The 13,822-nt window shown below is 41.5% G+C and overlaps 1 long non-coding RNA gene across 6 annotated transcripts in view; it reads right to left on the bottom strand.

Annotated features, from left to right (window-relative positions):
• The window catches only part of LOC308626832, a 39,571-nt gene that overhangs the window by 6,882 nt on the left and 18,867 nt on the right, over positions 1–13,822 (bottom strand). For 2 of the 6 annotated variants that reach the window (XR_014017306.1, XR_014017310.1), the window contains exons 3-5: positions 8,686–8,751; positions 5,570–7,705; positions 3,435–3,585 (exon numbers count right to left, since the gene is read on the bottom strand). This is a non-coding gene — a long non-coding RNA (uncharacterized lncRNA). Of the gene's footprint in view, positions 1–3,020; positions 3,088–3,434; positions 3,586–5,569; positions 7,706–8,685; positions 8,752–13,822 lie in introns of those variants that run through there. The other 4 variants (XR_014017307.1, XR_014017308.1, XR_014017309.1 and 1 more) reach the window with 3 other exon arrangements.

Raw genomic sequence — 13,822 nt, 5'->3', positions numbered from 1 at the left:
ACCGTAGGTTTGGATGGGTTTATGGGGAGATGTTTTGAGGACAAATATACAGACCTGGGCCTTCTGAGAAGTTTCCCAAAGATATTTTTTAATGCCTGGTGACACAGAGACAATGGTGTAATTGACCTCCAGACTAAACAGTTTGATTATTGGTTTCTGAAATAAAATTAGAAGACTCAGTCCCTAACATACTCAAACCCACTTGTGTAGTCATGAATTTATGGAATAATTACACTAAAAACGCTGCAGTCCCAAACGTAAAATGTGAGCAAACGGAAAGATATTCTTTACGTTTCCAGTGCTAATCCATGCACTTCCTGAGTCAATGAAACTTTCACAAAAATCTATGTAAGCTAAATGTTAGAAAAGAATAACAAGTCTTATTTATAGATTAAAAACCAAACAAGTCAGTATAAAAGCCTTTAATCCCTTATTGTAATTATACCTCCAAAAAGAACATGACATAAAGCGCTAGTAATTCCAGATAACTAAAAGAGTAAGGAAAACAAACTTCATCTTGAGGATCAGACTATTTGAAAAGCCTTTTTTAAAAATCAGTTCAGGTATTATTAAATTATTATCCAAAACTTTTGGGTGTTTGTGTGTGTGTGTGTGTGTTCTTTTTAAAGGGAGAGAAGCTTATGTCAACGTTCCCTTTTCAGGTTATTTTCAACACTTTTCAAATTTACCACAAAAAACTGTAAATATCTCTGCTTTGAAATAAGGATTTAAAGAATATTCAATGATAATATTACAATGAATTTTACAATGAATTGTAAAGAATAACGAATATTCAGTGGGTTTATGGGGAGATTTAAAGAATATTCAGTGATAATATTACAATGAATTTTATGTGTTTGCTACTTTTATAATTTTTTGTCTCTTCTAAAGCAAGCATTCAATTAGAAAATCCTACATGTTGTTTGCAGTCTTTTACTATTCTTTTCATATTTCTGGTAGATAACAGTATGCTGCTCCCATGACAGGAACAGATGGTGTTTGCAAATCATAGAAGAGCTCTATGTTGCATCAAGAAGAAAAAATTTCTCCACAGAGTACAAGTAGAGCCCCCATACCCCGCCACCTTCTCTTACTCAGCCTCTCAGCTTAAAAGGCTCTTGGAAACACAACACACGCCGAGCCCTAAACAATCCTGTGCACAGAGCTCTCCTCGCCCGCTGGGCAGGACAGGGCACAGCCCCCGGGCGAAGGCCGCTGCCCAGCACGTCCCAACCCGTGTCCTCGGCATGATCCCTTCGACATCCCTGACCACACCCTTCAACAACCCACATGCTGACTAGCTTTGGAAGGCCAGTCTAAACCAGTGGAGTCCGTGGCTGCCTTTTTTAAAGTTGTTTATTATGTGTAACTTGCTTTTTACTGCACTTTAGTTTAAAACTTGGCTTCATGTAAGGCCTGTTCTTAATCTTCGAGAACCAAAACTGCCTTGTTAGCGTGCTAAGGAGTGTAAAAAGCAGTGAGTCCATAAATGCAACGGCTTCCTGTCCCTACGTGCTGTCTTACACCTCATTCTCTCCGTCCCTCTGGGTTACTCCCTCTGCTGTCACTGGCTAATCACTGGGTGCCAAGGACTCCCTGAATGAAAGCTTGGCAAGTGGAATAAACGGGGTGGGGGAGCCTTGTGAACAGTCCTCTACTTAGCCTAAGAAATGCAGGTTTAGTTCTCCTCTTCCAAAGGTAAAGGTATTTCACTGGAGCTGTACTTAATCTATATAAACTTAAAAAACAAGTACTCTTTTATAGACACCAGGACTAAAGGAATACAGTAATCAGTTACTTAATGTTTAGATCTGCCCTATTTAATGTAACACTTGGAAACTGGAAGAAGATGTTAGCATTTTTCTTGCATTTTTTAAAAAGTCAGTTCAATTCATTTTCCAACTTCATGAAATCAATAATGACTTTTAATTTAAATAACTTAATTCAACGTAAAGTTTTGAATTCTAAACCAGACATCTGTCTTTGTATTTTAATATTTAAAATGTAGTTGACACTTTTCTCACTATGTGCCTTTAGCCGTTACTAAGGTAACTGACATAAATTCTCTGAAATAAGGGTTTCTGTGGGAAGAATTTTCATGTTCAACATAATGTCCTGGTGGTGTTTTGATCTATCTTTTGAAACATGAGAAGCATTTTAAAGATTACTTAAGAATCAAATACTTAGATTAAACAATTTGTATTTTAAGTGTTATATGAGATCTATCTGTTTACCTAGAGTAATGTGTGTTCATTGCTGAGGCTGACAAACATCACCTCCATGCATATCACCTACATTCTCCCTGTGCCATCACAGCTGCAGTTAGACATATGGTACCCAGCAAGCAGATCAGACCCAAAGGAAAATAGGCTTTTCCCCGCTTTTTATGAAGCATGTCAATAGGAGTTTCTTCCCTTTCCTGTACTAAATTTTAAAGCTTTTGTAAAAACAAAACAAAACAGACAAAATGAGGAACTTGGAAAACTTAGAAAAAAATTAACACTGCTACCATCAACTCATCAAATACTTACTTAGAGCTTCATTTAATGCATTAAGATTATAGTAACAAATACATTAGAATCCATTTCTTTTACATACAGTAAATTTAATTGTCTTCATTCATTCTAAGGCACCAAGGGCATCCTAAGTTGAAGCACTTGTATAATGCCAAATGACTAAACAGTTACTAAACCATGACAGCATGGGGCAGGACACTGTAGATTTTCCTCATAGTATATTTCTCTGCAGTTTCTCAAATTATTTGCTGCATGACCCAAATAGCCATAATTCACTTTTTGTACACATCGGTACCATAGAGGATTGCGGAGTATAGAAAATTAGAGGTTGATGCCAATGCCATAGGACTTTTTTCTTATTATAAAGGTCATTAGATACTAAAGATTGTTTTTCCTAAAACAATTTCTAATTTTAATAAAGGGGGGTCAATCAAAAAAGAAGTTAAACTACTTTCTAAAGTGATAACAGTATCAGAATAATCCAGATTCGAATATAACATTTTGCTCCCAACTGATGTTTGGATGAAGGACTGCTTCACTGAAGGGGATCCCGTCCCATTCAGGCGTGAATCTAACAATGGAGAAGAAATACTACTAATAAAAATACTTTTCCACTTTGAGCAAATCTGTAAACTACACCTTTGTTTATAAAAATTGCTTGTATTAGTTACTGTAATATTCAGCTGTGGATAAAAATTTGTGGAAATAAATACTTTTTTGAAAAAAGTGGTGTGACAAATTTAAATGAAATTTAAAACTCTAACTACACACTGGCTGAAAAGTTAATTTTTAATGCTTAAGAAACTATTCAGGGGCCTGTATTCAAAGATGCTTCATGATCATTTAAACCAGGGTTTGGCAAAGTACAGCCTGCAAGTTGGGGGTAGAGAGAAACTTTCCCTATAAAATAAGACTTACTGGGGCTTCCCTGGTGGCGCAGTGGTTGAGAATCTGCCTGCCAATGCAGGGGACACGGGTTCGAGCCCTGGTCTGGGAAGATCCCACATGCCGCGGAGCAACTAGGCCCGTGAGTCACAATTACTGAGCCTGCGCGTCTGGAGCTTGTGCTCTGCAACAAGAGAGGCCGTGACAGTGAGAGGCCTGCACACTGCGATGAAGAGTGGCCCCCGCTCGCCACAACTAGAGAAAGCCCACGCACAGAAGCAAAGACCCAACACAGACAAAAATAAATAAATAAATAAATATTTTTTTCAAAAAGACAAAAAAAAAAAACATGGCTGCTTCCAGGAGAGAGAAAGCAGAGCAGGGATCCAGACCATGTTTAAAAAATAAATAAATAAATAAGACTGACTGAGCTACACAATTCAAACGAGGCAGTTTTGGTGTAGTGGATCAATGGAATAGGACAGAGAGCCCAGAGATAGACTCATATGTATAACTTTGTAGAGGTGGCATTACAAATCAGTGGGGAAAATATTTACAAGATCTGTATGGAGGATCTTATATATAAGTGAAAAACATTAACAATAACATTTAAAAATTGGAGAAATATATTTCACAGATAAGAAGACTCCGTACCACAAAAATGTCAATTGTCCCCAGGTTGGTCTATAGATTAAAATCCATCTCACTACAGGTTTTTTTGGTGAAAATTGACAAGCTAATTCTAAAATTTATGTGGAAGAGCAGAGGCCCAAGGATAAGGAAGAGGCTCCTCAAGACAAAGCGGGAGAGCTTTCCCTAATACGTACCAAGACTTACTATAAAACTTTAGTAATACAGATGAGTGAAACTGGCACAGAGATAGAAAATTTGACCATTGGAGCAGAACAGAGAGCCTAGAAACTGAACATTTGTATGGAAACGTTGGTAGACTATTTATTACCTAGAGGAGCACATACAAAAATCACCTGGAAATCTTTTTAAAAGTTCACATAACCAACCTCACCCAAATGTACAGGATAAGACATCTCCAGGGAAGGCGCCCTTAAACACCCATCATTAGGGAGCCCTACTGAAATATTTCATGATACAGAAATGTGTTCACAACATACTGATCAGCTGAAAAGTTACCTCTGGAACCCAACTTCCAACTTAAGGATGGACAAACTTCTTTTCTGGGTGGCTGGTGGAAGAATAACCTCTCTTCAGGAAAGCCTCCACCTCATTCCCAGAGAGGTTAGGGCCTATCTTCAGGACCTCAACAGGAAAACTGTGCCAAGAGCCGAATTTCAGACAACATACACTTATGTAGTAACAGTTGAGAAAGAACAAAGCAGCCGACATCTGGGTCCTGGTCTGACACTTAGAGGTAGGTCTGAGTGGTGGCCTGGTGCTCCCAGCTAGGCCCCGGTGATCTTCTGCACACAATCTTACAAAACCACATCAGACAAGCTCACTCTGACTAATGAAGGGAGACAACACAAGACTACTTCACAGTTTTGTCTAAACACAAACACAAGATCTCTGTGCAAACCACACGATACCAAACACCCCTCTCCTGGCTAATGGGTGACTGCAGCTGCTTCACCAGTTGCAGCTTTAGTCTAGCTCCAATCTTCCCTCCTTCTAGATAGGATCATGCTGAAATAGCTAATCAAAGACTTGACCCTACTTCTGAACAGCACCCAATCCAGAGTGAACCTCTGCATCTCTGGACTCCCCAAATCACCTAACCAAAGCCCGACATCCAACACCCTCTCACTGAGCTGCCCCTTGCTTCCCCAAGGTGTGCCCTTGATGTGCAGACTTCCTGTTGCAACAGCGTTAAACCCAACCTGTTCACAGACAGGTGTGTGCCAGGAGGAGTTTGGCTGAAGGGATCAACACAGTGTTGTCCCCTTCCACCAATATTAGCATTTTGCAGGGTAAACTTAGAACCAAGGAGGTACTGTTACTGAACCAAACTTGGGTCCGCTCGCCTGCATACAGTAAAGCCAATCTACCAACACGGGGCTGTGGAGAAGGAAAGTGCAGTATACTGCGGGGCTAAGCAAGGAGTATGGGTGGCTAATGCCCAAAAAACCTGAACTCCAGATGGATTTCAGGGAAAGGCTTTGAAAGACAGGGTAAGGCAGAGGGTCTCAGGGTACCTGATCTGCTGCTAGACATTCTTCTGACTGGTTGGTGGTGAGGTAATCAGGAGTCAACATCACCAACCTTCTGGTTCCAGCTGGTCTGGGGTCTATGTGCTTGTGGGCAGCACGCAGTTAACTTCTCCCACCTGGTGGCGGTTTCAGTATCTGCAAAACAGCTCAAAGGACTTGGCTCAGAATATTATCTATAGCCCTTGAGGAGGAACTAAAGGTCCTTGACTTTGTTTAATGGCTAAACTGTTATTATTTTTGTATTGACTGTTTTCCTTTGTTTCTGCATTTTCTCATTCTCTGATTAAGTTTGCTCTTTGGAACTCAGGGAAGGCCTAGGCGGTTAAAGTTTTTCTACCAACAAGAGGCAGGTGGATGTGGGGGTGGGGGTAGGGGGTGGGTCTGTCCAGGGAAGGACCAATAGGGGCCTGCATGGTTACACCTCAGGTTATACAGGTTATGGCAGGTACCTTGGAGATACTGCCAGTTTGGTTGCAGACCACTGCAATAAAGTGAATATCACAATGAAGTGAGTAACATGAATTTGTTGGTTTCCCAGTGCATATAAAAGTTATGTTTCCACTATACTGAAGTGTGCAATAGCATTATGTCTAAAAAAACAATGTACATATCTTAATCTAAAAATACTTTATTGCTTAAAAATGCTAACCGTCATCTGAACCTTCAAGTCTTAAACTTTTTGCTGGTGGAGGGTCTTGCCTCAATGCTGATGGCTACTGACTGATCAGCGTGGTAGTTGCTGAAAGTTGGGTGGCTGCAGCAATTCTGATTGACATCTATACACTAATATGTATAAAATAGAGAACTAATAAGCACGTGTTGTATATAAAAATAAATAAAGGAATAAAATTAAAGAAAAAAAAAGACAACAATGAAGTTGCCACATCTATTGACTCTTCCTTTCGTGAACGATTGCTCGTAGCGTGCAATGATGTTTGATAGCATTTTACCCACAGTAGAACATCTTTCAAAATTAGAGTTAATCTTCTCAAATCACTATGTATGGCAGCTATAGCCTTACAAAATGTATATCTTAAACAATAAGACTTGAAAGTCAAAATGACTCCTTGATCCATGGGCTGCACAATGGATGTTGTGTTAGCAGGCATGAAAACAACATAAATCTCATTGTACCTCTCCATCAGAGCTCTTGGGTGACCAGGTGCTTTGTCAATGAGCAGTCATATTTTGAAAGGAATCTTTTCTTCTGGGCAGGAGATCTCAACAATGGGCTTAAAATATTCAGAAAACCATGTGGTAAACAGATGTGCTGTAATCCAGGCTTGTTGTTCCATTTATAGAGCACAGGCAAAGTAGATTTAGCATAATTCTTAAGGATCCTAAGATTTTCAGAAAGGTAAGTGAGGATTGGCTTCAACTTCAAGTCACCAGCTCCATTAGCCCCTAACAGATAGTCAGCCTGTCCTTCGAAGCTTTGAAGTCAGGCATTGACTTCTCCTCTCTGGCTATGAAAGTCCTAGATGGCATCCTCTTCCAATAGACAGCTGTTTTGTCTGCATTGAAAATTTGTTGTTCAGTCTAACCACCCTCATTAATTATCTTAGCTAGATTCTGGATAACTTGCTGCAGCTACTACATCAGCACTTGCTGCTTCACCTTGCACTTTGCTGTTATAGAGACAGCTTCTTTCCTTAAACCTCATGGACCAACCTCTGCTAGCTTCAAACTTTTCTTCTGCTGCTTCCTCACCTCTCTCAGCCTTCACAGAACTGAAGAGAGTTAGGGCTTGCTCTGGACCAGGGTTTGGCTTAAGGGAATGTTGTGACGGGCTTGATCTTCTATCCAGACCATGAAAACTTCTGTATCAGAGATAGGCTGTTTTGCTTTCTTATCATTGTGTGTTCACTGGAGTACCACTTTCAATTTCCTTCAAGAACTTTTCCTTTTCATTCACAACTTGGCTAAATGTTTGCAAAAGGCCTAGCTTTCAGCCTATCTTGGCTTTCCACATGCCTTCCTCACTAAGTTTCATCATTTCTAGCTTTTGATATAATGTGAGAGATGTGTGACTCTTCCTTTCACTTGAGCACTTAAGAGGCCACTGCAGGGTTATAAGTTGGCCTAATTTCAATACTATTGTGTCTCAGGGAATAGGGAGACCTGAGGAGAGATCGAGAGACAGGGAAACAGCCAGCCAGTGGAGCAGTCAGAACACACACAACATAATCGATTAAGTTTGCCATCTTATATGGGCACGGTTTGTGGCACCCCAAAACAATTACAGTAGTACCAGCAAAGATCACTGATCACAGATCACCATAACAAATAAAATAATCATGAAAAAATCTGAAATATTGTAAGAATTGCCAAAATGTGATGCAGAGACACAAAGTGAGCAAATGCTGTTGGAAAAATAGCACCAGTAGACTTGCTCCAAGCAGGGTTGCCACATACTCAATGAAAAACAAACCAAAACAAAACAAAAAAAATGCAATAAAGTGAAGCAGAATAAAATGAGGTATGCCTGTATTACTAAATGAAATTCTAAGGCTTGCTAAGGATATAGACACTGCAAATAACCTTCAAACAGGTAGAGGAACAAAGACAAATACACTTGACCTTTGAATGGGGGGTAGGAGAGCCCACCCTCCATACAGTCAAAAGTCTGTATATAATTTATAGACAGCCCTCCATATGCTCAGTTCCTCCATATGGGAGGTTCCAACCCACCTCTGCTCATGCAGTATAGTAGTATTTACTACTGAAAAAATTCTGCGTGTAAATGAACCCGTGAACCCGTGCAGCTCAAACTCATGCTGTTCAAGGGTCAACTGTATATATCCTTCACTTAGGTTTGTGACAACATCTTAAGCTATTTGGAACACACCTAGACCTGGGGTAAACTTAAAATAAGTTCAGCAAATCAGTGTCTGTATTATTTTCTGTCTACATTTAATTTCTGATGTTCTTGTTTGGCAACTTGAACTTTCTGTAGAGTAGGTATTTGTTATAAGGACAAAACCACATCCAAGGTAATAACTTCTTCTTAATTAACAAAATTTGAAGTTATCACTAAAGCAGTTAGATTAACAATGAGCACATACATAACTTGCCCAACTACTCAAGATTAGCAAACTCACCTGTCTCATTTATTCAAAGTCAAGGCCCTCTGTATCCTTGGGTTCTGTGTCCATGGATGCAATCAACTGCAAATCAAAAATATTTGAAAAAAATTTTTTCCAGAAAGTTCCAAAAGCAAAACTTGAATTTTCCATGCACCAGCAACTATTTACATAGAATTTACATTGTATAAGGTACTATAACTAATCCAGAGATTGCTTAAAGGAGAATGTGTGTAGGTTATATCCAAATGCCATGTCATTTTAGATAAGGGACTTGATTTTGGTATCCTCCTGTAACCATTCCCTAAGATACAGAGGGAAAACTCTAGGCGTTTGTTAACATTGTCCTAGCCCCTACCAACTCCACCAATTTTCCCAGTTTCTGTTACTGAAACTTCTAAAGCCATTGCTGCATAAGCTACCATTAATTTTGAGTATTATAGGAAGTTTAAGCACAGGAAAATTATCCACAAAATGTAGAAGACAGGGCTGAGGCTGGTTATTTCTGAAATCCTAATGAAATCTTAACATTAGAATTTACAGATTTACAATAGATTCATTGATTTCCAGTCTTAACGCTGATCTGCTCCTCTTTTTTTTTTTTTCAAAAAAATAATTACAGAAAGAAATGATAACAGGGCATTTCTAAAAATACTGAGAGCTAAATGTCCTAGAACATTTACGTCTCATGAGGGCCCATGTCTAGATTTTAAGAATTATAAAATAACTAATTTTGATATAGATATTTAGTGTTATACAATATATACTTGGTTATATATGGTTAAACATGAAAAGAACTAATTATAATTTATTTCCGGTAATTTTGCATCTTTATTGAAAGATAATTTTCCTCCCAATTTTTATTTTGAAAAGTTAAATAACTACTGAAGAGTTGTCAAAATAGAGCAATGAACAACCGTATACTCTACCTTTAGGTTCCCTAATTGGTAATACTTTGCCGTATCTGCTATCTCTCTTTCTCTGCCAGTGTATTTGTATGCATTTTTTGAGTCATTTGGTAATTAGTTGCAGCATCACGACTCTTCACCTCTAAATATTTCAGTGTGTACCTCCTAAGAACAAAGAACGATCTCTGTCATATCTACAACATAATTAACATAATCAGGAAAAGTAATGTCAATGCTACCGTCTCATGCAATTTATAGAAAGTTCCCCCAACTGTCCCAATTCTGTTCTTTAGAGCTGTTGTTTTTAAATCCAGTTTCCAATTAAAGATCCTATGTTACATTCAATTGTCACATATCTCCTCTAATCTAATACTATTCCTGGCCTTTTTTGTTTTTCACAACACTGACATTTTTTTAAGAGTTCAGGTCAGTTATTTTGCAGAATGTCCCTCAATCTGGATTTGTCTGATTGTTTCCTTATGATTAGATTCAAGTCAGACTTTTTTTGGAGAAATCCTACATAAGTGAGGTTGTGTCCTCAGTGTGTCCAGAGGGTGCATGATGTCAGTTTGTCCCATTACTGGTAATGTTAAGCTTGGTCACTTGGTCAAGGTAATACAAAATTTCTCTAGTGTATGGATAACTTTTCCTCTTCATGATACTTTGAGATTATGTAAATATCTTTACATAGATTTACATGTTTTTTATATATGTAAAACGTTTACCCAATGGTTTTCAAAATCCATCCATTTTCATGACATTTTTAATTACAAAAAACTTAGGAAATTTGGAAAGACTTGCTGCTGGTGATCTGTAAGGTATTGAGTGGGAAACTGTGATACTTAGAGTGATGGTATCTTAACTTTTCTTAATAAATATATGGGCCCCGGAGGAAGATGGCGGAAGAGTAAGACGCGGAGATCACCTTCCTCCCCACACATACATCAGAAATTCATCTCCACGTGGAACAACTCCTACAGAACACCTACTGAACGCTGACAGAAGACCTCAGACCCCCCAAAAGGCAAGAAACTCCCCACATACCTGGGTAGGGCAAAAGAAAAAAAGAATAAACAGAGACAATAGGATAGGGACGGGACCTGCACCAGTGGGAGGGAGCCGTGAAGGAGGGAAGGTTTCTACACACTACAAGCCCCTTCGCGGGCGGAGACTGCAGGTGGCGGAGGGGGAAAGCTTCGGAGTAGCGGAGGAGAGCACAGCAACAGGGGTGCGGAGGGGGAAAGCTTCGGAGTAGCGGAGGAGAGCACAGCAACAGGGGTGCGGAGGGCAAAGCGGAGAGATTCTGGCACAGAGGATCGGTGCCCTCAGGCACACACCAGCCCGAGAGGCTTGTCTGCTCGGCCGCCGGGGCGGGCGGGGCTGGGAGCTGAGGCTCGGGTATCGGCTTTCAGTCGGAGCGCAGGGAGAGGACCGGGGCTGGCGGCAGGAAGAGAGCCTGAAGGGGTTAGTGCACCACGGCTAGCCCGGAGGGAGTCCGGGGAAAGGGTCTGGAGCTGCCGAAGAGGCAAGAGACTTTTTTCCCTTTTGTTTCCTGGTGCGCGAGGAGAGGGCATTAAGAGGGCTGCTTGGGGAAGCGCCGGAGACAGGCGCGAGCCGCGGGTAAGGCGCGGACCTCGGAGACGGGCGTGGGACGCTGGGGCTGCTGCTGCCGCCGCCGCCGCCGCCACCCCGCGGGGCCTGTGTGCGAGCGCGGGTCACTGTCCGCCCCGTCTTCCGGGGGGCCTGTGCACCCCGCCACTGCCGGGGTCCCGGGACCCGGGGACGGCTTTCCCGGGGAAGCGCACGGAGCGCCACGGGCTGCTGCAACGTCACGCCGGCCTCTGCCGCCGCAGGCCCGCCCCACACTGCGCGGCCCTCCCTCCCCTCGGCCTGAGTGAGCCAGAGCCCCCGAATCAGCGGCTCCTTTAAACCCGTCCTGTCTGAGCGAAGAACGGACGCCCTCCGGCGACCTACGCGCAGAGGCGGGGCCAGGTCCAAGGCTGAGACCCGGGAGCTGTGAGAGCAGAGACAGGGAAATCTCTCTGTGCAGCCTCGGAGGCAGCGGATTAAAGCTCCACGGTCCATTTGATGTGCCCTGCGTCTGTGGAGTGCATGAATGGACAGCGAATCATCCCAAATTGAGGAAGTGGACTTTGAGGCCAAGATTTAAGACTTGCCCCCCTTTTCCTCTTTTTACAACGAATTATCCCAAATTAAGGAGGTGGACTTAGAGAGCAAGATTTCAGACTTCTCGCCCTTTTCCTCTTTTTACAACGAATTATCCCAAATTGAGGAGGTGGACTTGGAGAGCAAGATTTTTGATTTTTCCCCCTGCTCTCTTTTTGTGAATGTGTATGTGTAATCTTCTGTGTAAGATTCTCTCTGTATAGCTTTGCTTCCACCATATGTCCCAGGGTTCTATCGGTCCGTTTTTTTTTTTCAATACTTACTTTTTAATTTTAATAACGCTACTATATTTCATACTTTATTCTATTTTTACTTTACCTTCTCTTTCCTTTTTTCCTACCTTCCCTTCCTCCCTCCCTCCCTCCGCTCCTTTCCTTCTTTCTTTACCTTTCCTCCCTCCCTCCCTCCCACCCTTCTTCTTTCCACTTTCTTTTTCTTTCCTTCCTCCCTCCCTCCTGTCTTTCTTTCTTTCTTTCCTTCCTCCCTCCCTCCCTCCCTTCTTCCATTCACTCTTCCTTTTGCTTTCATTCCTCCCTCCCTCCCTCCTTTCTTTCCTTCTCTCTTTCCATCCTTCCTCCCTCCCTCCTTTCTTTCTTCCTTCCTTCCTTTCTTCCCTTCTTCCTTTCTTTCCCTCTCTCTTTCTTTCTTCTACTAATTCTTTCTTTCTGCTTTTACTCCCTGTTATTCTGAGCCGGGTGGATGAAAGGCTCTTGGTGCTGCAGCCAGGAATCAGTGCTGTGCCTCTGAAGTGGGAGAGCCAACTTCAGGACACGGGTCCACAAGAGACCTCCCAGCTCCACATAATATCAAGCAGCGAAAATCTCCCAGAGATCTCCATCTCAACACCAGCACCCAGCTTCAGTCAACGACCAGCAAGCTACAGTGCTGGTTACCCTATGCCAAGCAACTAGCAAGGCAGGAACACAACCCCACCCATTAGCAGAGAGGCTACCTAAAAACATAATAAGGCCATAGGCACCCCAAAACACTCCACCAGACGTGGACCCGTCCACCAGAAAGACAAGATCGAGCCTCAACCACCAGAACACAGGCATTAGTCCCCCCCACCAGGAAGCCTACACAACCTACTGAAACAACCTTAGCCACTGGGGACAGACACCAAAAACAACGGGAACTACGAATCAGCAGCCTGCAAAAAGGAGACCCCAAACACAGTAACATAAGCAAAATGAGAAGACAGAGAAACACACAGCAGGTGAAGGAGCAAGATAAAAACCTACCAGACCTAACAAATGAAGAGGCAATAGGCAGTCTACCTGAAAAAGAATTCAGAATAATGATAGTAAAGCTGATCCAAGATTCTATTTCCAAGATCCATAATCTTGGAAATAGAATAGACAAAATGCAAGAAACAGTTAACAAGGACCTAGAAGAACTAAAGATGAATCAAGCATCGATTAAACACACAATAAATGAAATGAAAAATACTCTAGATGGGATCAATAGCAGAATAACTGAGGCAGAAGAACGGATAAGTGACGTGGAAGATAAAATAGTGGAAATAACTGATGCAGAGCAAAATAAAGAAAAAAGAATGAAAAGAACAGAGGACAGTCTCAGAGACCTCTGGGACAACATTAAACGCACCAACATTCGAATTATTGGGGTTCCAGAAGAAGAAGAGAAAAAGAAAGGGACTGAGAAAATATTTGAAGAGATTAGAGTTGAAAACTTCCCTAATATGGGAAAGGAAATAGTTAATCAAGTCCAGGAGGCACAGAGAGTCCCATACAGAATAAATCCAAGGAGAAATACGCCAAGACACATATTAATCAAACTGTCAAAAATTAAACACAAAGAAATCATATTAAAAGCAGCAAGGGAGAAACAACAAATAACACACAAGGGAATCCCCATCAGGTTAACAGCTGACCTCTCAGCAGAAACTCTACAAGCCAGAAGGGAGTGGCAGGACATAATTAAAGTGATGAAGGAGAGAAACCTGCAACCAAGATTACTCTACCCAGCAAGGATCTCATTCAGATTTGATGGAGAAATTAAAACGTTTACAGACAAGCAAAAGCTGAGAGTTCAGCACC

This window comes from Mesoplodon bidens, assembly GCF_964165515.1.
Source record: "Mesoplodon bidens genome assembly, chromosome: 13".
Lineage (NCBI taxonomy): Eukaryota > Metazoa > Chordata > Mammalia > Artiodactyla > Ziphiidae > Mesoplodon > Mesoplodon bidens.
This window is presented reverse-complemented; position numbering and strand designations above follow the sequence as displayed.